The following is a 23,316-nucleotide window of genomic DNA, read 5'->3' on the forward strand; positions in this document are numbered from 1 at the left end:
TAACTTTAAGGAAACAATCTAAGGAAGAGAGATCTGTGTGTTCAAATGTCCACCGTGGACTTGACTCCTGGATAGGAAACCAATGTGCCACCCCACATGTGACTAAGGGAAGACCCAAAAAGCCACTCAAATTGAGCAGCCATTGAAAATGACTGGCTGGGGGGCGTCTGGGTGGCTCAGTAGTGAAGCATCTGACTCTTGATTTCAGCTCAAGTCATGATCTCAGGGTCATGAGATCGAGCCCCATGTCGGGCTCCACGCTCAGTGGGGAGTCTACTTGTCCCTCTTCCTCTGCTCTTCCCCCCACTTGTGCTCTCTGTCTCTAAAATAAATAAATCTATAAAATCTTAAAACAAAAACAAAGGGCCCGCAGGGAGGTGGTAGTGCACCCCAGGGAGGTTCTGGGATGTGACAGGATGTGACACAAGGCAGAACCAAGTGAGGCCATGTGGGGAAACAAAAGTCACATGGAGCAGGACCAACGGGGCCCGGCTCAGGGCCCAGTGGCCTGTGGGGGACACAGAACGGGCTCCGGGTGGCCTCTCTCTGCTCTGGACTCCTGCCCATGGCTGTCTCCGCCCCGCCCCCCCCCCACCCCGGTGGTAGAACCTGGAGGAGCCTCGGTCAGTTCATTTTGAAAAGGACAGCAGAGAAAATCCAATGAAATGTTTCGTGATCAAATGAAAAAGAGTAGAAAAGCAAAGCATCGTCTTACCCCAGGGGTGAAACCCGTGTGGTGAACAGGCTGTGATAACTGCGTGTGTGAATCACAGGTGTCAAGGGCTTTGAAAGCTTAGAAGCAGTAGTAAGCCCAGAGCGCCAGCAGCTGGGATTTACTGAGCACATAGCGTCTGCTGGCGCTGAGCCGCGAGCACCCGCAGAGATGGCCGCGCTGTCACACTCATTTGATGGTGACGAGGATCATAACTGTATCATCGTTCGCAGTGGGCGTGTGCTGTTTGGAGCGCCTCCCCCGCCTTGGCTCACTTCGAATCACCTCCTCCTGGGGAGATGAGGAAGCCGACAGTGAGGGGAAGTCAACAGCCAGTTAGTCGTGCAAAGGGGTGCCACAATTACCTACGGTCCAGGATAAGAAGTCAGGCCGAGTAATGGCTCAAGGTCAGAGCTGCAACGGCGGCAATGTCAGTGCAATGAGCCAAGGCTTGGTCTGCCGGGTACACGGGGTAGATCCAGGAGCCTTTCTGGAGGAGCTTTGTTTCATGATGCTTGGCTGGGTATGGGGTTTCTCTTCATTTGGAGCCCCTGTAGACCCTGCGGTGTGGAGAGCTTACCATCTCTCTTGGCCAAGGCCAGGTCTTCAGGACAGCTTTGATACTTAGTTACAAAGGAAAGGTTGCAACCAGCCAGGCAGGTAGCTTTCTGTGATGTCACTTCAAACCCTGCTGGCATTTTAAGATCCGGCAGTGGCTTGGGTTCCAAGTAAGGAGCGCCCCCCTGCTCCCCGCCCCCGCTCCCCAGCCTGGAGGCGGAGGTGGGGAGCAGAGGGGCACCTGAGGTGAATTTCTTGCTTGTGTCTCTGCAACAGCCTGGGAGCTTTAGGGGGTGAAAGGTTTTGTTGCTTTTGCTTTGTGTTTTTAACCGAGACTTTTTCTCAGTCACCTTAGAACCAGGTAGGCCGCTAACGTAGGGTTCTGGATTCCCGGGGGGCGGGGGGTGGGGGTGGGTTTCAAGGGCAATTTTAATTTCCCGACTTTGTTGCTTTACCTGGTGGGTGAGGAAAATAGGTCTGTTTTGATAGTTGAAGATGTGGGAAGAGGCCACTGATGCACTTTCTTCTGACGTTAGGGACTAGAGGTGACTCAGATCCGCCTGTGACTGATCAAGGTAACTCCTCTTCCTCCTCAGGTGACCCAGTCATCGGATGTGGGGAAGGGGCTAGGAGTCCGGGGACCAGCCCTCGGCCCCTTCCGACATCCAGTTACTTCCCTTCTCGTTCCGCCAAGGATCTGAGGCAGCAGTGGATAAAAGGAAACAGATTAAAGAATTAGAAGAATCTGCATGATAGGAAAATAAGGATAGACTATAAGATGAATTTGGGGGGAAGGTTGTCCACGTGGTGCCTGGTGCCAAAGGGTCTGTCCACGTGATAGGTGGTGAAGCCCTGGTTTGTTTCTGAGTTACCCGGTGGCCAAAGCAAAGAGCTAAACCCGGGGGCCTGAAGATGCTCTCTTCTGTCTTGAGAGACATTCCCGTCACCAATATGAGTGGTCAATAGCAAGTTTCAGGGAGCTTTTTCTTATGAAATCCCTCAATGCCTAAAAGTTGCCCCAAAGCACAATTCAGTGAGAGCAATTCTTTAGGGACCAAAGCAAATTAATTCCTGGGGAAGAGGCCTTAATTATGGTCGCAACAAAGATTTACATGTTAGACAGAGGATTGGGTCTTTCTAAGCCTGGTTTCTAGCGTCAGAGACACTGTGTAAAGCTGGGATTCTTTCTTAATTTAAAGATTTATTTATTTATTTGAGAGGGTGGGGGAAGGGCAGAGGGCGAGAGAGAGAATCGTAAGCAGACTTCCTGTTGAGTGTGGAGCCCAGCATGGGATTCGATCTCATGACTCTGAGATCCTGACCTGAGCCAAAATCAAGAGTTGGACGCCCAACCGACTGAGCCACCCTGGTGCTCCTGAAGCTGGGATTCCTTTTTTTTTTTTTTTTTTGGTAAGATTTTATTTATTTATTTGACAGAGAGAGACGGTGAGAGAGGGAACACAAGCAGTGGGAGCGGGAGAGGGAGAAGCAGGCTTCCCGCCGAGCAGGGAGCCCGATGAAGCTGGGATTCTTGACGAGGGTTTTCCCTAAGTGCCCCAGGAACTGCCCAGGCCTCAGAAATAAGGTGGTATGTGCTTAGAACAGTCCTCTAACGCGTAGTAGGTGCTCAGTTCGGTTGTATTGTGGTTGCCGTTGGGTCAGTGCCATTTCGCCCAGTGGAAGGCCACTCTCGTGCTTGCTACACAGCATCAAAAGCTCTTTGCAAAGAAGAGGCCTGTTTCGGGGCATCTGCAGCGACTGCATTGTTGCTAGTAGGGGGATCGTTGGGAGATTTGCTGCAGAGCAAACACAGAACTCAAGGCATCCTAGTGCGTGCCTTTTTGAGGCTTGAGGAAAGACGTGGGGAAGAAGGGCAGGACGGAGTGTGGTGTGTCGGTGACTGGGTGGGCGGTAGGGGACCGCATCGCCTCCGCACCGCTCCCAGGGCTGCTAGCCTGGTTGAAGACAGAGTTGCCTTCCCAAGTGTTTATGGCCCAAGATGGCATTGGAAGTCACTTTCCAGCCACCCTCCATATCAGGAAGCAAGCCTGGCAGGGATCTGGGGCCTTCACAGTATCATTTGACAGAGAAACACTATTTTTAGCTGTGCCATTTACTCTGAATTGCACTGAGCACTTCATGTTCTTGAAAAATCAACTGCCACCTCAAGAAATCAGGGAGTGCTGCAGCTGCAGGCACCTCAGCGTTCACGTGACGCCCTCCACGTCCTCCTCTTACAAAGGAGGAAACTGAGGACGTGATGGGAATAGTGAATTAACAGTAGATATGACAGCTAGCTGGGAGGCTGACTCCCTGCCCGGCTCACTTACTGATAACATCAATTACCGAGTGAAATATTGCAAACAACCTCAGTGTGCATCAATAGGGGATTAGTTAAATAAATAATGGTCCATCCACCCACAAGATGTGTGGGTGGAAATACTATAATGCAGACCATTAAAAAAGAATGAAGTCGATTGACTTTTATTGATATGGAAGGATGTCCATGACATATTCATGAATGAAAGAAGCAATTTGCAAAACAGCACTTGTGTGTGTGTGTGTAATATCTATCTATCTATTTATCTACCTATCTATCTATCTATCATCTATCCATTTATCATCTGTGTCGTTATTGTACAACAAAATGTTAGAGGTGAGTCTCTCCAGGTGGTAGGATTTTAGATTATTTAAATTTTCTTCTATACAGCAGAAGAGCAGCATTTAGCCTGTTTTCTTCCAATGACTATGGATTTGTTATAATAAAAGTGTATTAATTTTGGGGCGCCTGGGTGGCTCAGTCGTTAAGCGTCTGCCTTCGGCTCAGGTCATGGTCCCAGCGTCCTGGGATCGAGCCCCGCATCAGGCTCCCTGCCCCGCAGGAAGCTTGCTTCTCCCTCTCCCACTCCCCCTGCTTGTGTTCCCCCTCTCGCTATCTCTCTCTGTCAAATAAATAAATAAAATCTTTTAAAAAATAAAAAAAAGAAAGAAAAAGTTTAAAAAAAGTGTATTAATTTTGAAAACTGGTAATGGCTCATTTAAAATAGGTTTTAAAACCATCAAAGAAATAAGTATTCATAACGGAAAACTTTTTTTTTTTTTTTTACATAGAAAGAAAAAAGAATCCCATCCAGCCTGACCATCATTGTTTGCTGGAATTTATAAAAAAGAGTCACTTCTGAAAATGGCCTAAAATTCTATCCGATCCACATTTCAGAATTGACTGAATGGTTTTCCTAGATGCCGGGCACCTATTTCTAGTTTTCCCTTGTGCTACAGATGCTAAAGGACATGCTTGTGCATAGATGTTCATCCACACTGTGTTCTTAGCAGTTCCTAAACGTGGGTCTCCTGATCAGCATTGCTAACCTCAGCAAATATTTTCCAATTGCTTTAAAAAGCAGTCTATCAATTTACATTCCAACGTGGCGACTGTCTTTTCAAAATATTTGCTAAATGAATCTGTCACCTTGAAGCTGTTCGAGGTATGTCAGGCGGAAAATTGGGAGGCTGGTGCAGAGCTCCGGGGGTGCCATGGGTGTACCTACGGTTGGCTTCATGACCTCTCACATCTCTTCCAGTTCAAGCCGACAGATGGCCAAAGGGCGTGAAGGGAGGATTGGTACAAAGGCATCCTGAAATATTGGATGGAAAGACCAAATATCATAACTTAGAGGTTAAAGGCCATTCTCCCCAAATCCAAATGGTATTGATGTGTGTGTCGTGGGCTGGAGGGTGGATTTAAGTAATTTCAGGTTCACCTAAAGGATAGACTGATGAGAATTATCAGGACATTTTTGAAAAATGGGAGTGGTAAAAGAAAGCTTGCCTTTCCAGCTATTAAAATTCTAGTGTTTTATGAAAACAGAAGTAGAGGCTAATACAGACCTCTGTTTATCTGATGGAAGGATGAAGAAAAGACTTACTAAACACCCAATAATGAAAATAAAAACATAAAAGGAAAACGGAAGTAGATTTTAAAGTTCTGTAAGGAAATAAGCATCACGAGCAAAAATGTAAGCTATTGAATACCTAAGCACATACCTGCAACATATAATGGGAATGCAAACTGATGCAGCCCTTGTGGAGACCAGTATGGAGTTCCTCAAAAAATTAACGATAGAAGTACCCTGTGGCCCAGCAATCCCACTTTTGGGTATATATCCAGAGAAAATGAAAATACTATACACTGTAAGACACTTGAACCCCATGTTCATTACAGGATTATTTATAATAGCCAAAATGTGGGAACAATCTAAGTGTCATCAGTGGATGAACAGACACAGAAATGGTGGTGTGTATATATATATATACACATATATATATATACACACACACACACACAGAGTGGCATATTATTATATATATGCAGTGGCATTATATTTTATATATTATATGTATTATATATGACACATTATATTATATATAATATATATATACAGTGGTATAGTATTATAGTGACATTATACTATATTATATATGTGCATATATATATATACAGTGGAATTATATTATATATTAGATAATATATATTATATAATATATGCCAATAATATATATAATATATATTATTATAATATATATTATATTATATATGTACAGTGGCATATTATTATATATATGCAGTGCCATTACATATATGCAGGGGCATATTATTTGGCCATAGAAAAGAATGAAATCTGGCCATTTGTGACAACATGGATGGACCTCGAGGGCATTATGCTAAGTGAAATGAGTCAGGCAGAAAAAGACAAATACTGTATGATCTCACTTATAAGCGGAATCTTAAAAAAAAGAGAGAGAGAAAAAAAACTAAGACCATAAATACAGAGAACAGGTTGGCTGTTGCCAAAGGAGGGGGTGGGGTAGGGTGAGGGTGGGGGTGGGGTGAAACCGGCAAAGAGAATCAAAAAAAGAAAAATAGTAGGTGGAGGCATTCTGTACAACAGTCTTAAACTTTCTTTTTTTTTTTTTTAAAGATTTTATTTATATATTTATTTGACAGAGAGAGGGAACACGAGCAGGGGGAGTGGGAGAGGGAGAAGCAGGCTTCCTGCTGAGCAGGGAGCCTGATGCAGGGCTCGATCCCAGAACCCTGGGATCATGACCTGAGCCGAAGGCAGACGCTTAACGACTGAGCCACCCAGGCGCCCCTGTCTTATACTTTCTTTTTTTTTTAATATTTTATTTATTCATTCGAGAAACAGAGATACAGAGAGAGAGAGAGAGAGAGAGCGTGCGAGCAGGGGGAGAGGCAGAGGGAGAAGCAGGCTCCCTGCTGAGCCAGGAGCCAGACATGGGCTCGATCCCAGGACCCTGGGATCATGACCTGAGCCGAAGGCAGATGCTTAACCATCTGAGCCACCCAGGTGCCCCCCAGTCTTATACTTTCATAGATGAAGAACTTTCGATTAAAATAGGATTGCTCCATATAGTCTCAATCAATATTTAAAAATATTGATGTAGAGCTAATTATGTGTCAGACATTGTACTAGAAAGTGGTGTGCAATGATAATAAAAAATCGTTATACACTGTATTGAAGTTAATAATATAGACATCTGGGTGGCTCAGTCGGTTGAGTGTCAGACTCTTGGTTTTGGCTTTGTTCCTGATCTCGGCGCTGTGGAATTGAGCCCCATGTCAGGCTCCACACTCAACGGGGAGTCTGCTTGAGATTCTCTCCTCCCTCTGTCCCTCCCCCTGCTCTCTCTCAAAATAAATAAATAAATCTTTTTAAAAAGTAATATTGCACCCTATGTTTTCCTACTGTTTACAATGTATCCTGGTGATGCATGAGGTTATTAATGGGGAGAGCCTTATGAAGAGCCCACAGGAACTCGATTCTGGCAACTGTCAATCTATTTCAAAATAAAAAGGGTAATGTAAACAAAGTATACAGCCAAAAAGCATCATGAGCAAAAATTCAAGGCGTTTGATAACTAAGAGCACATATTTCCAACATGGAGGAAAAAGGATGAACATCCCTAGGATTTATTCATTCCCTTAACATTTATTGAGTGCCGTGATGTTTAAGGCACTGTTATAAATGCTGGGTATTCACAAATATATTATATACTTTTATATTTCCATAAGAAAAAGATAACACCTTAATGGAAAAACCAGTGAACATGATAGCAATTTGCAAATTGAAAGATAGGCTTGGCCAATAAGTGTACTTAAAAACCCCTACCTCTCTAATAATCATGAACATGCAAGTTAAGTCAACAGTGAAGGGGTGGCTTGGGTGGCTTAGTCGCTTAAGCGTCTGCCTTCGGCTCAGGTCATGATCCCAGGGTCCTGGGATCGAGCCCCGCATCAGGCTCCCTGCTCAGCTGGGAGTGTGCTTCTCCTTCTCCCTTTGCCTGTACCCCCCCCAGCTTGTGCTTTCGCTCTCAAATAAATAAATAAGTAAAATCTTTACCAAAAAAAGAGAAAGAGTCTCATCCAAAGTGTTCAACATTTGAATAATAGTTGAATAAATTAAGGTGCATTTATACATGGACTACTAAGTGTACATTAAAAACCTTGTTTTCTAGGGAATTTTAGTGATATATTATTAGGTGAAAAAATGTAGGATGTAAAATCCTCTGCATTTTTAAATTATATGTGTTTAAAAGGACAGTGTTCCTATACGTGTAAGTATGGAAAGGGCTGACCAGAAGCGGCAAATTTTGACAAAATGCACAGCAGCTTGTTGACTTTGAGGAAGACCTCTTATTTCTATTTTAAAACCAAAATTATATTTTTGAATTTTTGCTAGGAGGAAGTAATGCTTTTGTAAAAGAGGAGCTATGTTAGGAAGTTAACAAAATCCAATCAGCATCATGAAACACACAGCCGTCTAGCAAAACACACAGGAAGGAATTCTAACAAGTTGATGATTAGGATTTTGAGCCATACTTTTATTCTTTTGTATATTTTGTGAATTTTCTACAAAATAAGTGTAGCTGTCATGACCAGGAAGTAAACCACAGCCTAAAACGTCCAGGTGACCTCCCCCCCCCCCCCCCCCCGGCAACCCGCCGAGTCATTTTTGCACGCTCGGGGTGTTCAAAATCTCAGGAAACAGTATAAGCTTATTTTAAAGCAATGTTAGTTACATTTCCAATCTGTTTTCTTCAACCTCTAGTTACTGTTTCACGTGAAAGACCTCTAAATTTGAAGCAATGCGTCCAATTGTTAATCTGAAAAAAAAGTGCAATAAATAATTGCCATTTCACGTGAATTTCTAGACTTTCTGGAAACTCTGTTGCACTGGAGGATGAAGAAAAACATCGTGCTCGGTGTTGAGATTTTAACGTGCTGTTTAAAAATGAGTTTAGCGGGTGGAAATATAAACATGGTACAACGGCTTTGGAAAACAGTTTGACCGTGTCTTGTACGGTTAAACATGCATCTTGTACCATACAACATGATAATTCCACTTGTAGGTATTTACCCAAGAGAAATGAAAGCGTATGTCCAGACACAGCTTATGCACGAATTGTTCACGGCAACAATGCTCATAATAGCTCCAAACTGGAAACTTCCCAGATACCCATCCACAGGGACAAACTGTGGTATATCCATATATCATCACAGCGATAAGAAAGCACAAACAATGATGATACAACTGCATGATGAACCTCAGAACAGGGCACCGGGGGAGGAAGGCAGAGCAGGAGTGCATACTGCACAATTCTGTTTTTGTAGAAGTCTGGAAAGGACAAAGTCAGCTAGAGTGCCAGAAAGCCCGTCCATGGTTGCCTGGGGCTGGGATGGGGGAGTGTGACGGGATGGAGCAGGAGGGAACTTTCTGGGGGTGATGGAGATGTTCTCTGTCTTGATTGTGGTGGTGTTGACACGGATAGACACGGTTGTGAAAATTTGTTCAACTGTCCACTTAAAATGGATGCACTTTGTTGTATGTAAATTATGCCTCTGCAAAGTTGATTTTTTAAAAAAAGATTTTATTTATTTATTTTAGAGAGAGAGAGAGCGAGGAGGGGCAGAGGGGGAGGAAGAGGGAGAAAGAATCCGAAGCCGACTCCACACGGAGCTCAGAACCCGATGCCGGGCTCGGTCCCACGACCGTGAGATCATGACCTGACCCGAAACCAAGTGTCCAACAGTCAGACACTTAACCGACTGAGCCACCCAGGTGCCCCTGATTTTTTTTTTTTAAGTCCCAACACAAGGCTTGAACTCAGCCCCCGGATATCAAGATCTGAGCTGAGATTGAGTCGGATGCTTCACTGACTGAGCCACCCAGGCGCCCCAGTTGATTTTTTTTTTTAAGTGAGTGTTTTCTATGCAGAGCCAACTGCATAATTAAGAATTACGAAGCTGGTAGAGCATTAAACCATGCACAGAGTCTTTCTGAGTGTGGGGCCCTGAACAGGTCCTACACCCATGATGCTGACTCTGCTTCTGTTTCCTGACATTTCAGATACTCTGTGTGTGTGTGTGTATATGTGTGTGTGTGTGTGTGTGTGTGTGATACCACTTTACATAAATGGTATCTCACTACAAATGCTGTTTTTAAATTTATTTTTTCCCTCAAAAATATGCTGAGGTCTTCTCTCTAAACCAGCAAATCCAGCTGTATATCGTTCTCCAGAGAACATTCCACAGTGGGCTGTGTGCTGTAAATAAGTAAGCAGTCTCCTTTTGATAGTGTTTAAGATGTTTTCTGTTTTTCACCGGTACCAGCACCCACCCCCACTGTACGGGGCTCTGTGCACAGAAATTTCTAGGCCCTTTCCCAGCAGCCTGGGCCCCTCCCCGCCAAGGCACCATCTCTGATGTGCCTAAAGATTGTTTGCCTTTCATATTTCCCTTCCCGCTTTCTTTTTCTCTTGAGCTTTAAATAGACTGGGTAGGTCTCTATAATTAACTTTAGCTCAGAGGCTTCTGCCACCGCTCCCCCTCCAGGGGACTGTGGCACCTGACCCCTTGCACCCGGATTATGCCTGTCCCTCCAGAGGCCGCGAGGGAGGGCCACAAGGCTAGACATCGTGCAACTGGGGCCCCTCAGGGTCAAGCAGCCCATGGCCCTGTGAGTAGGGTCATCACTAACCGTGCCCTAGGAAGTGTACCGAGCCTCAGGATTTCCAGAATCTACCATGAGAGGATAGCCTAATATTCTTACAGGGGAGGGACCCTGGCACATTTCAAAAGAAGAGAAGTGTCAACTTACATTTTTACCATATACAGCTTGATGTTGGCTTTCCACGCCCAGAAGAGTCTCTCGGGCCTCCCACTGCTGGCTTCGGAGTGGGCCGAGGTTCACTGCTGTGTGCCGTGTGAGGGACTTGGAGCCGCCCTCTGTCAGTTAGGCAAACATTTATTTGGCACATGTCATGTGTCAGGCCACGTAGCACCGTTTACAAGCGTCAGGGTTGTTGGAAGAGCATGGTGGCCTCTGACTAGCTCTTCGGCCTCAGGAACGTCACCTGGTGCCCTCAGCTTCCACTTTCACTACACAATGCGACCTTGGCACTAGACGATCTTTCATGGTCTTTAGGGTTTCTTCCAGGCCCCAAATGTGAGGATCCCATCTCTCCCCCTCCAGACAGGAGTCCCTTTTCTAGGCTTGGAAGGACTGCGGTGTGTTCTCTCTGAAGGAGTCTGCCCCGGGCTTCCCAGAGGACCGGCAAATCACTCCTCTGCTAACAGAGGAGAGGCCCCGGGAGGAGGCGGGCCTCCGGGGGGCGAGGGCAGCTGCCCAGCCAAGCCCACTGCTTTCTCTTGGCTGGACAGGCCGATCCGCGTCCAGTGTCAGTGAAGGCCTTGCGCGCCTGAGAGGCTCCCCGGGGAAGAGCACTGGAGATCGGTAGTTTAGCTGCAGGGAGGGGATGTGCTCTTCCTGCACCTCAAGGACAGTCTGGTCAACTGCCTTTCACACAGGGCGACCGGGTCATCTGAAGAGGGGATGGGGGTGTTGGGAGAGGCAGCTCGGGGTGGGGGGGCCGGAGCAGAGTCAGGAAGTGAAAATGACAAAAAGCAGGTGAGAGGTTGGTGAATGTCAAAGTGATCGGGTCACCCAGTGTCCGCTAAGTGGCATTCCTCAAAGTTCGGATTCTACCTTGAGACAGGAAGGCAGAGGTCCCGTCCTTCCTGACAATTGCATTCAAAGGAATGGCTCTCCGGTCCTTGAGACACCCCTGGGTGGAAGGAGATGCATGTACAGCTCAGAGGGACAGAGAAAAGATTTACAATTTTAAGTGTTTTTTTTTTTTTTCCTTCAATAAACGCTCCGTGGAAAGGGAGCCACCCTCGGGTGTTTTCTGGAACAAATGGTAAAGTCTTCTGGCCACCTCGAGCTTTTGCAGACGGGAGCTCAAGGAGGCTGGGTCACCCCAGGGATGTGGCCATAGGCTGCGAGGAGCCGTGTGAGCGTGGTCAATCCCCTAGTGCAGGGGCTTGGACTGGAAAGTTCATGCCGAGGGTTTCTGAAATTCTTGGCACTTCTGCCTTTCTTCATCTTTGCCCCAGGCTGCTGGTCTTCAGATGGGAAGGGGCTCCGGGGGTCCTCGGGGACTCTATTTCCAGCGACCTCTGTACTCCTCCCAGACCACGTCCTTTTGTGCACTTTCATAATTTTCCCTCTTCCCCTTACTAAAACTGCGCAGGCCTAACCCACCCCCTTACAAACTACTGAGGCACCCACAAAGGGACGATTTGAAGTGTCGGCCCTGGTGACAAGGAATTAAATGACTCCAAGAGAACAAATCATTTTGCAAGTGGGATGAGTTCTGGTTTTTATCTTCAACAGAATCTTGAATCAAGAAGTAATTTGATGCTAGATTACTTTGTGGAGTTTAGCCTCTAAATTGGACACAGTTGAAAAAATTAAGTGGCATCACTATAAAAAAAAGTCCCTTCCAGTGTCACTGGCCAGTCTGCGCGCGTCCATAAAAATGAAAAACAGGATGCTTGTACCTATGTTGTTTTAGCAACAAATAATATCCATCCACGGATACATTAACTACATGAGGGGGGGAAAGATCCTAACGCCTGATTCAGAGAGAGATACATTTCCCATAAAACGTAGCCTTTTGTAGCTAATAATCATTTATCAAAATGGTAACACCCATGTTATTTCTATTTGTGCACTAAGAATAATTGTAATGACAATTGTGGTCGAGGGGGGAAATTTTACCAGAACCTTCTCACCATAGGAAATGGTAAAGTTTTAATATTTTAATGTAGATATATTTTTGTTTCAAAACACAATAGGATGAAAGTAGGAAAATATATGAGGATAACATTATATGGAAGGAGTAGAATAAGTGTTCAGGGAAGGAAAGGAACGATGTGGTAATACTACCTGGTGAAGAAGAGCGTCCTCATTTACAATTGACTCTTGCACAACACGGGTTTGGACTGAGTGCATCCACTTACATACGGATTTTTTCCTATCCATATACGTATAGTACTGTGAATGTATTTTCTCTTTCTTATGATTTTCTTAGTAATATTTTCTTTTTTCTAGCTTACTTGATTGCAAGAATACAGTATATAATACATATAACACATAAAATATGTGTGGATTGGCTGTTTATGTTATTGGTGGAGCTTCTGGTCAACAGTAGGCTACTGGTAGTAAAATTTGGGGGGAGTCCAAAGTCAAATGCGGATTTTTGACTGTGAGTGGGCAGGGAGGGGAGGTTGGCACCCCTAACCCCCATGTTGCTCAAGGGCCAACTGTATTTTTAAATGGTTGTACACTCTGCAGGAGGCAAATTTTTTTTTAAGATTTTATTTTTAAGTAATCCCTACACCCAACGTGGGGCTCGAACCTACAACCCGAGATCAAGCCTGAACCAGCCATGCGCCCCAGGGGAGGCAAATTTTTACCTCCCCTCTCTTAGGTTTCTGAGTGTGCCTGACAAACTGACATACAATGAATTAGTTAAAAGGAGAAAAGCACCACATTGATGAAAGTGTTACATGCCCGGGAGCCCTTGTGAAGCCCCAAAGACATGGTGAAACCTGAGTGCTTCTATAGCAGGTTGAGCAAAGGGGCGGCGATTGTGGGGAAACAAACATAGGAGAGGCTGAAGGGAGCTAAGAATGATTATAGCAAAGCCTGTGCGTACAGAATTTTCTCTGTCTCAACTTCTGGTCCTTGATGATAAGAATGCTACCTTGCTTCTGGTATGTTAAGGAAGACATTTTTCATATGGGGATTTCATCTCCTGCTTTTTAAGAAAAAGAAAGAAGGTCAGAGTGTTTTTCCTGTATTTGCTGTTTTCCAAGTGTCTTTCATTCAACGTAATCCTTATGCCAGAGTGGTGTATCTTGGGGTGGCATATTTTGCCACCCCTCCAATACCCCTGTTCCTGGCAGCACTGTTCGCCACAGGGAAAATGTAGAAGCAACCCTTTGACAGATGTGAGTGGATAAGCAAAATGTGGCGTATACTTCCATATGATTCAGCCTCAAAGGCTGAGTACAAAGGAAGGGATTTCTGACACCTGCTACATGGATGGACCTGGAGGACATTATGCTAAGGGAAATGAGCCAGTCGCAAGAAATTAAATCCTGCATCTTCTACTCGTGTGAGGTACTTAGAGGGGTCGAAATTGTAGAGACAGAGAGTTGAATGGGGGCTGCCAGTGGCTGGGGTTGGGGGGAGGGGAGTGCGTGTTTAATGGGGACGGAATTTCAGTTTTACAAGAAGAAACAGGCTATGGTTATGGATGGTGGCATGTACGAATGAATACTTCTACAGGGTAGAGGTAAAAATTTGCCTCCCCTGGGGCGTGTATGAATGTATGATTCACATTTAATGCACCGAACTGTACACTTAGACATGGTTAAGATGGTAAATTTTGTGTTGTGTGTATTTTACCGCAATAAAAATATTTGGAAGGAGAAAAGGATGATGGTGGGTATCAAAGTTCTATTCCACTAAGTTCACTTAAAAGCATGACAGTCACAGTGTTCTTTTAAAATGTCGGTATTTAAAATAGGACACTGAGTAAGAAATGCGAATCACATCCTGCTTCATCAGACTCTTGATGCAACATTTTAGAAAACAAGCAAAGAAGGTGCGAGGGCATCTGATGTAACTTTCTTGAAACCCTTCCCTAGACAAGGGGCAAGCCAACTCTCATCCTTGGGCCATCAGGCCCGGTGCTTGGTCGCAGGTGGCCTGCAAATTAAGAATGGTTTTCACATTTTTAAATAAAATAAGTACAAGGAAGAGTATTTTGTGACACATAAAAAAGGTATGAAATTCAAATTTCCGTGCCCATAAATAGAGTCTGACTGGAGTACCGCCAACCTCATTCATTTACGTCTTGTCTCTGGCTGTTTTCCCAGCACTCTGGAAGAACCAAGTGGTTGTGACACGCACCATATGGCCAGCCAAGCCTGGAGTATTTGCTATCTGGCCCTTCACGGAAGATGTGTGCCTACCACAGACCAAGGAAAACCGCCTCATGGCTCTGGCTTTGCTCCTCACCGTGGACAAACCATTTCCACCTCTCTGGGACTCGGGCTTCTGGTCTGCAAGAATGTGCTGCTTGGACAAAGTGGTGTTTGAGTTCTCTTCCATCTCTAAAAATCTGACAAGTCTGGGAAAGCAGTTCATACTCAGGCACTAATGGCCAATACCTCCCAGGAGTACTTTTAAAAATGTACCTTTAAAAATGACCCCGGTGGGAGTGCTTGGGTGGCTCAGTTGGTTGAGCACCCACCTCTTGATTTTGGCTCAGGTCATGATCTCGGGGTCCTGGGATGGAGCCCCAAGTCGGGCTCCATGCTCAGCATGGAGTCTGTTTGTCCCTCTCCCTCTGCCCCTCCCCATCCCCCCGTGCTCTCTCTCTCAAATAAATAAAATCGTAAAAATAAATAAATAAATACAAGTAAAAATGACCTCTGAAGAGGTAACTCTTTAACCCAAAGGGGTGGAGTGCTAACGGCAGGGTTCCGGGCACTGGCTGTGGGTTGGTGGCCACGGTTTTAGTGAAGGGGGCTCTTCCCAGCGTCACTCAGTCTCCGCGTTTGTGGTGAGCAAAGGTTTGAACAAACTGTCCCGTGACAAACATCCACCAGCTTCCCTAAAGGCCACTCCCGGTTCACTCCCAGCCCACAGACTTCCCGTGGCCGCCTCAGGGAAGGCCGGGCACAGAACAGACCTGAAACAGGGCTGAGCTCGAGCAGGACGGGGCAGGTGCTTCTCACCCCCACCGTCTCTGTCTATGGAGAGCTCCCCTTTCTTGTGGGGCTCGCAGGGAGTGCAGATGAGCCATGTGAGTTATAGGCAGACGAGGGACAGGCCCTGCTGCCTCAGGCCCCCCGGAGGGACCCTGTGCAATGCCCCACCCACTCCAGGGTGCTGTGCTCTGGGGTCTCAGACAGATGGAAGCCCAAGAAACAGAAGGAAGGGGTCTCCCTTGGACTTGCCCGAGGGTCCCCAGCTGGGGTACCAGCACACTCTGCTTCCCCATGGGTCCAACGTGGCCCAGCCGGCTTTCATGCAGGGACAGGCCTTGAGCAGTGGGGCGGGGGTGACGAACCCAGTGCCAACACGGTCCTAGCCTGGGTGACAAGCAGCCCTGTCCCATCTCAAAAGGTCTCCTCTCTGGCCACCAAGCTGGCCTCAATAAGCACATCTGTAGGTCACATTTGGGCTCCAGGCTGCAACATTGAGGCATTTGAGAGGGCAAACCCTAAGTCTGGACCCGGGGGCCAGGATGTGCCTCCACGCTGGCGCTGCCCATGTGGCCAGTGGGCCTGTCACTTGGGGTCCCCAGAGCGTCAATTTCCTCATCTCCCGGGTGGGATCCTCCCCCACCTTGCAGGCAGACTCATGGATGTCCCTCCTTTTGTGACTCGGAAGCTGGCAGTGTCTTCTGATGACAAGAGAAATGAAGTTGGGGCCAGTCATCTGGTGGGTGGGACGTGCGGCCCACCGCTCCATTTCTGGACGCTTCTGGAAGGGCAGGCGGGACTTACCCGGGTGACTGCCTCATCTTGTCCTTTTAGGCACTGCCTTGCGGGCCCTCCACCCACCCGAGGAAGCCTCTCAGACGGGAGATGCTTAGATCCCACTGATCGTGACCCTGGGGAGGAGGCGGTGGCTCAGATGGCTCTGATATTGTTGCCTCACACGACTGTTTTCCGGTTTTCGCGTGGGCGTCTTCCCCTTACAGGAAGATTAGAGATGGGTCCACCATGTCTTCCCTGCCACAGGCGCTGTGATCGTGGCTGTGATCATGACCGGCATGAGGCCGTCCTCACAGGGTGCAGGTGCAAACCCCACGGATCTGGGTTTGAATCCCGCCCGCTGCCAGGTCTGTGTTGTTCCATCTGTGCAAAGGAGAGATAGGAGCAGTGGCTGTGGCAGAGGGCTGTCTGGATCCCTCAGGCACCTCAGGTGCCCGGTGCAGAGCAAACAGCAAGCCTTTGGAGGAAGAGCAGGCTGCAGATGGAATGAAAGCAAACCGAATGAGCGGGGAGGAACATTCGTTCTTAACCCCAGCTATGCAAGAATTCTTTCTGTTTTTGGAGAGCATTCCGGTCCCCACCACCATGCCCCAAAGGCTTGTTCTCTAATTCTGTTTCATCTTTTCATCTTGCTTAATTAAGAAGTAATATACCCAGGGACTTTGGTGTTCAGAGGCGGTGCTCACAATTCATGCCGGGCTGCCTGCACGAGGGGGTCTTCTAGCCACCCCCCCCCCCACCCAGGTGGGGCCTGAGCTCCTACAGCATGGGGCTCAGTGACAACGAAGAACAACCCTGGGGTGGGTCTGGGGCCTTCAGAAAACGGGGCGTGTCCCACGGAGGGCATCAGGATGGGGGGTGGGGGGGTGCCAAGGGAGCAGGAGAGGAGCAAGGCTGAGCCCTTTCATTGTTTTACATTGGAGCAGAAATGAGGGATGACAGTGACAACCATTGACAACTTAAAAAAACCCTTTCGGGGACACAGATGTTCGGGTTGCAGCTCTGTCTATTTATAGAAACACTCGTCAAAGGAACCAGCAAGCCTGCTTCTCAAACGAAGAGACAATTAACCAGAAACCTTCCGATGCTGGGTAAAAGCCGTAGAATCTGTTTCTCGGAGGGCTCGTGTGCCCATTGCGCCTGACTCAGTCCAGTCAGGGCCTCTTCATCCCATCCTTTCCCAGCGACAGGGAGAAATCGTGACATGGGCTGGCAAGGGGGACCTCAGGGCCAATTGCAAGGATTTTCCTGAGAACTTTGCAGAGCCAGGGGCCAGATGGTTTCTTCTTTGCTTTAACTACACCGGATTACTGACACGGATGCTTCTTCTTACTGCAACTGAGCCCTTTCCAGTTCCCATTCATTTGATAGAATGATAACAAATCCATCCTATCAAAATAAGGGCACAAACCCCTGGGAGGTGGCTGGCAGGCAGTAGGAGCTCCAGTTCTCATCCGTCCACTGATATGAGTGATTCGGGTGCAGCACCAAGGAGATGTTTAGACATGTCTGTGTGTGAGGAGCCAAGTGCAAGCGCCTGAGAGGTACTTGGCAATAGTTGAGGACTGATCCCTTCTCTTTTCCTCCTTCCATCATTCCCTCCCTCCTATTCTCCTTCCCCGCTTCTCTCCCTCCTTCCCTTTCTCAAACATTTACTGAGCATCTACTATATGCCAGACTCTGCCTTGGGTGTTGTGGATACAGCAGTAAGCACATTAGGCAAAAATCCCTGCCTTCATGAGTTTGAGGCTCCCTCCAGCTCTCTTTTTTCTGTGGTCCTCTATTTGTGATCTAGAAGTCTTGTTGTGCCAGGCAGTTCGTTTAACGTTCAATGAGTATTTATTGGCAATGAAGCAACTGGAGGGTCAGCACCACGTCCTACTCATCTTTACATCCCTAGACATGAGCGGAGCGGAGAGTATGGCTCGTAGTAGACACTCGTAAACATATTTGTTATATTGTTTTTGCTTGAGGACATTCAGCTAGACATTGGTGTGAAGGGGGTTGAGGTCAGAAAACAAACAACAAAAAAATGCTCAGGCTTCGCCCTTGAGGAACGTATAGTCTTAATGGAGAAAATATGAAAAATCTAAGAAAGGAAAATAACATAGAATCAGACAATTAAGGAAATGGGTAGCGGATGCGGGAGCCGGCTTCCCACTGCTGGTGGGAGGAGAAGGTCTGGATGACCCGATGGACTGGACTAGAGCTGGGGGCAACCGTATGAGCTCATGTTTACCTGCACACGCAGACAGGTGACTGTGTTGGGAGCGTTCATGGGCTTTTTGATACACACACACACACACACACACAGTTGAGTGCCTATACGTGCTTTCTCGCTCTGTCAGCTGAGAGGACATAGAAATAGCCAGGCCCTATTTCCGAGGTAGGGATTGCACACAGACTCCCTTCCAGAGAGTACGGTGTACGAAGAGGGAAAGAAGGACTGTCGGGGGGGCGCCTGGGTGGCTCAGTCGGTTAAGCGTCTGCCTTCGGCTCAGGTCCTGATCCCAGGGCCCTGGGATCGAGCCCCGCATCGGGCTCCCTGCTCCGCGGGAAGCCTGCTTCTCCCTCTCCCACTCCCCCTGCTTGTGCTCCTGCTCTCGCTGTGTCTCTCTCTGTCAAATAAATAAATAAAATCTTTAAAAAGAAGAAGAAGAAGAAGGACTGTCGGGTGAGGAAATGTGACAGGTACCGCCGCGGCCCGCTCCCCATCCTCGGGGTTAAATCCCACTCATAGACGTACCATCGATCGCATCAGGTGAGAAGGCCGTGTCACCTCTGGTCTTCCTCTCGTAGACCCTCGCAAGCCCAGTCTAAGGTCAAGACAAACATTGGACAGATTGTAACCGAGGGTCATTTTACAACATACCTAAACGATACTTATCAAAACTGTCATTGTTATTAAAAAAAAAAAAAAGTCTGAGAAACTGTGATAACCAAGAGGAATCTAAGGAGACTCATCATAATGTGGCATCCTGTGTAGGACACTGGGACAGAAAAGGACATTAGGTAGAGATGAAAGAAATCCGAAGAGCCTATGGACGTTAGTTCATAATAATGTGTCAACACCGGCTCATTAATCGTGATCAATAACGTCATTCTAACGTGAGGTGTTAGTAACGGGGGCAACGGTGTGGAGTGTAGAACTCTATACTGTCTACGCAATTTTTTCTGTAAATCTAAACTACTTTAAAACAAAACGTTCCTTCTTGAAAATGAGATATGTCATAAGAAAAATGGGGGGAAAGTCTCCCTTGCATTCCGAGCAGGGAGCGGCATGGGAGCAGGGTAACAGGGGAATCAAAACAAGACACTAAAGACTGAGTCGGCTCAGGCTGTTCTGTCTTCCTGGGTGTGGTGGGCCGTGGGGGTGGGTCCCGCCACCTTGTTTCTCACACGCTGGTGATCTCTTTTCTTCCCCAGCTCTGTGTGCCCGCTCCCTGGGCACCTTCTAGCCCCCTCCCCTGGGGTCGCCATCTTTGGATTCTGGGGACTTCAGAAACACTGGATTCAGAGAAGTGAGCTCTGCTGGGACCCCTTTCCATCCTAGTACCGCCCCTAACTGTCTCTGCTCAGGGTCCTGTCCTATCTCCGTGCCAGGGCTCCACAACGAGCTGGCACTGAGGGTGCCCATTAAACTGTCACGAAATGAATGTCCCTGAGCTCACAACCGCAGGACAGGACTCATCATCAGATCACATAGGGAGATAGCGACCCCCTTGTCGGCCCTGTGCCAACCTTTCTCTGACAGCAAGGAGAGCACCTCTCAGGCCGGGGTGAGGGCGTCTGAAAACCCTCCCTCCCTTGCCCATCCCCATACATAACCAAGAATGGGCAGGTCTTGGGTTCACACTCAGCCGACTAATGTATCTATAACAAGAGCAGTGGTTGCTTTGAAAGAATTACCTTCAATTTGTAGCAAGTGATACTGGTTTTCCCCTTACGACAGCAACATTGCGTTTCCTTTAAACATGTGCCTGCTCCCTGGGCTCCCTTTATACATGTTTTAAATTTTAAAACAATCTCAGGCTTAGAGGAAAGTTGCAAGAATGATATAAAGAATCCCTGGATACCCCTCATTTCTGGCTATCCCCCAGGGTTACTATTTTACTACTTTATCACCCCCTTCCCCCTCTCCAACCCCCTCCCCCAAGCAGAGATTGTTTGTTTCTGAACTGTTTAAAAGTAGGTTGTCCCTTTACTCATAAATCCTTCAACGCTTTCGTGTGCATTTCCTAAAAGCTAAAATATTTTCATACATAACTATAGTTCATGCATCAAGATCAGGGAGTTAACACTGATACAACCTTACTATCTAATCTGCAGACCTTATTTGCATTTCCCCATCGGTCCCAGTAATGTCCTTTAGAGCAAAAGGCAATCCCAGATCACACCTCGAATTCCGTTGCCAGATCTCCTCAGCTCCTTTGGTCTGAAATAGTTCCTGGATCTTTGTAGTTTGGGATATTAGCATTTTTGAAAAGCACGTGCCAGATATTTTGTAAAATGGCTAAATATTTCTCTTACAATACACCTAAGTTAAAAAAATATATGAATCCATATATAGAAAAACTGCAGGCATACCAAGGATATATCATAGGTTTATTCCAGACCACCGCCATAAAGTGAATATTAAAATATTCAATTCATTGAAAGTTCAATGAGCCTTTTGGTTTCCTAGTATATGTAAAAGTTATGTTTACTCTATACTGTAGCCAATTAAGCATGCCACAGCATTATGTCTTAAAAGAAAAGTGTAAATACCTTAATTTAAAATATCACCCCAAGATGCTGACCCCCATCTGAGCTTTCAGTGGGTCATCATTGCTGCTGGTGGAGGGTCTTGCCTCGATGTTGGTGGCCGCTGATTGGTCAGGATAGTGGTCGCTGAAAGCTGGGCAAGTTCTTAAAATGAGACAACCATAAAGTTTGCTGCACTGATTGACTCTTCCTCACTAGAACACCTCCGGGCACCGTGGGCTTGTCAGTTGTCCAAATTTCAGTGTTGTGGTGTCTCAGGGGATCCTGGGAGGCCCGAGGAGAGGGAGAGAGATGGGAAGTGGCTGGTCCGTGGAGCAGTCAGAACACAGAGAACACGTTTGGATAAGGTTCCCCGTCTTACGTGGGTGCCCCAAAACAATTCCCATGGTCACATCAAAGGTCCCTGATCATAGATCACCATAGCAATGATCCCAGTAATGAAATATTGTGAGCATTACCAACACGAGGCGCAGAGATACCAAGGGAGGAAATGCTGTTGGCTAAGTGGCGCCGAGGGACTTGCTTGATGCAGGGTCACCATGAGGCTTCAATTTGTAAGAATCGCAGGATCTGCAAAGCACAATAAAGCAAAGCACAATACAATGAGATATTCCCGGATTCAGCAACCAAAGAACAAATGGTCCGCCGATAAAGTGAAACCATGAAGGCACGTGGAAAACTGAGGTTTGAGAAATGTTGGCCTACATCAACTTCATTCCGCCCCTGGCTCTTCATCCCACTGGGTTAGAGACTGTGGATCAAGTGACAAGACAGAAGCTATTCCAGACCGCTGGGCAGAAATCAGCCTCGGGAGGCAGGGCCGGTGGGGGGGGGAGGGTTGCTGAGCTCCCTCCTGGGGGCTGGTCAGCTGCTGGGAGGAAGGCATGCTTTGATGTGGGCAGATCTCAGCTGCACGGGTCACTGAACAAACAGCCCATAACGTTGAGAATGGAGAAGAAAGCCCAACAAAGCAGCCAGAAGACTTGAATATGGATAAGACAGATGAGTTTTCTGGAACCAGAGGGAAGGTAGTTCAGGATTTTACTGGGCGGCATCAGAATCAAGGCTGCTGCAGCACCCCGCACTCTGGAGTGTTCCCTAGCAGCCAGAGGAGAGGGATGGCTTGGCTACCTCGGGTCCCGCACTAATCCCCGAGGAGGGTGGCCTGGGGACAGAAGGTCATGATGGCCTTGCATGATCTGAGACCCCGCAGGGGCCTTCTCCAGGGATGAGCTGTTCTTGCCAGAGGGGGAGTGTGGGTATGAGCCCTGGGGGGTCCTGCAGGTTCCCAGAAAGGAGGAGGCTTGAGGGTGAAAGTAGGAAATGGAGCAAGCCGCGGGAAGTCGGGGTGCTGGTGCGGAAGGGGCCACGGGTTTGGGGGAGAAGAGAGAGGCTGTCATGGACGTGTGACAAAGGGTATCACTGTGTCTCAGTCACTCAGAAGAGTTGGGGGATGCTGACTCCAGTCACATTAGCATCTCTTCCTCAGATGAGAGTAGCCCCCACCTGCCCTCACCCCAGGCCTGGGTGTCGGCGTGAGGCCCACGGGAGGGGTGGCCGCGCCTCCAAGGGGAGGCTTTGGAGGGAAGTAGGACCCCTGCTCATGTATTCCAGAGGGACAGCGGAGTGTGGCAAACAGACCCGTGGGGGGAATGTGTTCGTGAGTGCAGATGTGGATCATTTTTCTCTCCCTGCTGTGAGAGACTGGAGGGGGACGAAGTGGGCCCTGCTCAGTGCTTGGGGGGGTGCAGAAGACCCCACAGGCGAAGGGGTTGCTCAGAAGACAATGAAGGCCGTGGAGGATGACTCCTCCTCTCTCCTTCTGCACTTGGGGGGGCGGACAGGTGGGTGGAAGGAGCCAGGAAGGGGCCCCCTGCCTTCAGCCAGGATAGGGCTGGGGTCCCGTTGGTGGGGGGCAATCCCGCCCTAACAGAGGATGCTTCACCATCCTCCCTGGGCCTCTATCTCGTCCCATCTCATTCTCCAGCCTTCTACTTGTCCGTCTTCTTCCCTGTTCTCCTTCCTGCCTACGTGCGGGAGCCACTACTGACTGGCCCCTCCATCCGGGTCCTATCTGGGTGGCCTTGAACAAGTTCCTTGACTTCTCTGGGCTTCCCTTTTCTTCCCTGGGAGGAGATGGGAATATCTTGCTGTCCTGAGAGCCCTTGAGGTTTAAGTGACGCCGCACAGGGACTCAGGGCAGTGCCCAGCTCGGGGAGAGGGGTTTGGGGAGGGGGATGGAGGCTTCATCTGGTCTTGCTGTCTCTCCCACCGTCTGCACAACACCACGCTGTCTCCCACTTACCTTCCTCCCTGTCTCATCACGCACCCTCTCTCTCCT

At 47.7% G+C, this 23,316-nt stretch overlaps 1 long non-coding RNA gene across 1 annotated transcript; it reads right to left on the reverse strand.

The window, feature by feature from the left end:
- Positions 1-578: 578 nt before the first annotated feature.
- Positions 579-10,593, reverse strand: LOC141370969 (uncharacterized). The gene is made up of 4 exons (XR_012375510.1): positions 10,450-10,593; positions 4,819-4,905; positions 1,726-1,967; positions 579-1,003 (listed from the first exon to the last, which is right to left on the reverse strand). It is a non-coding gene; the product is annotated as an uncharacterized lncRNA (long non-coding RNA).
- Between the last annotated feature and the right edge of the window lie 12,723 nt (positions 10,594-23,316).

Source organism: Callorhinus ursinus, unplaced genomic scaffold (genome assembly GCF_003265705.2).
Source record: "Callorhinus ursinus isolate GAN/ISIS: 27379988/994484 unplaced genomic scaffold, GSC_fseal_2.0 scaffold51, whole genome shotgun sequence".
Taxonomy (NCBI): domain Eukaryota; kingdom Metazoa; phylum Chordata; class Mammalia; order Carnivora; family Otariidae; genus Callorhinus; species Callorhinus ursinus.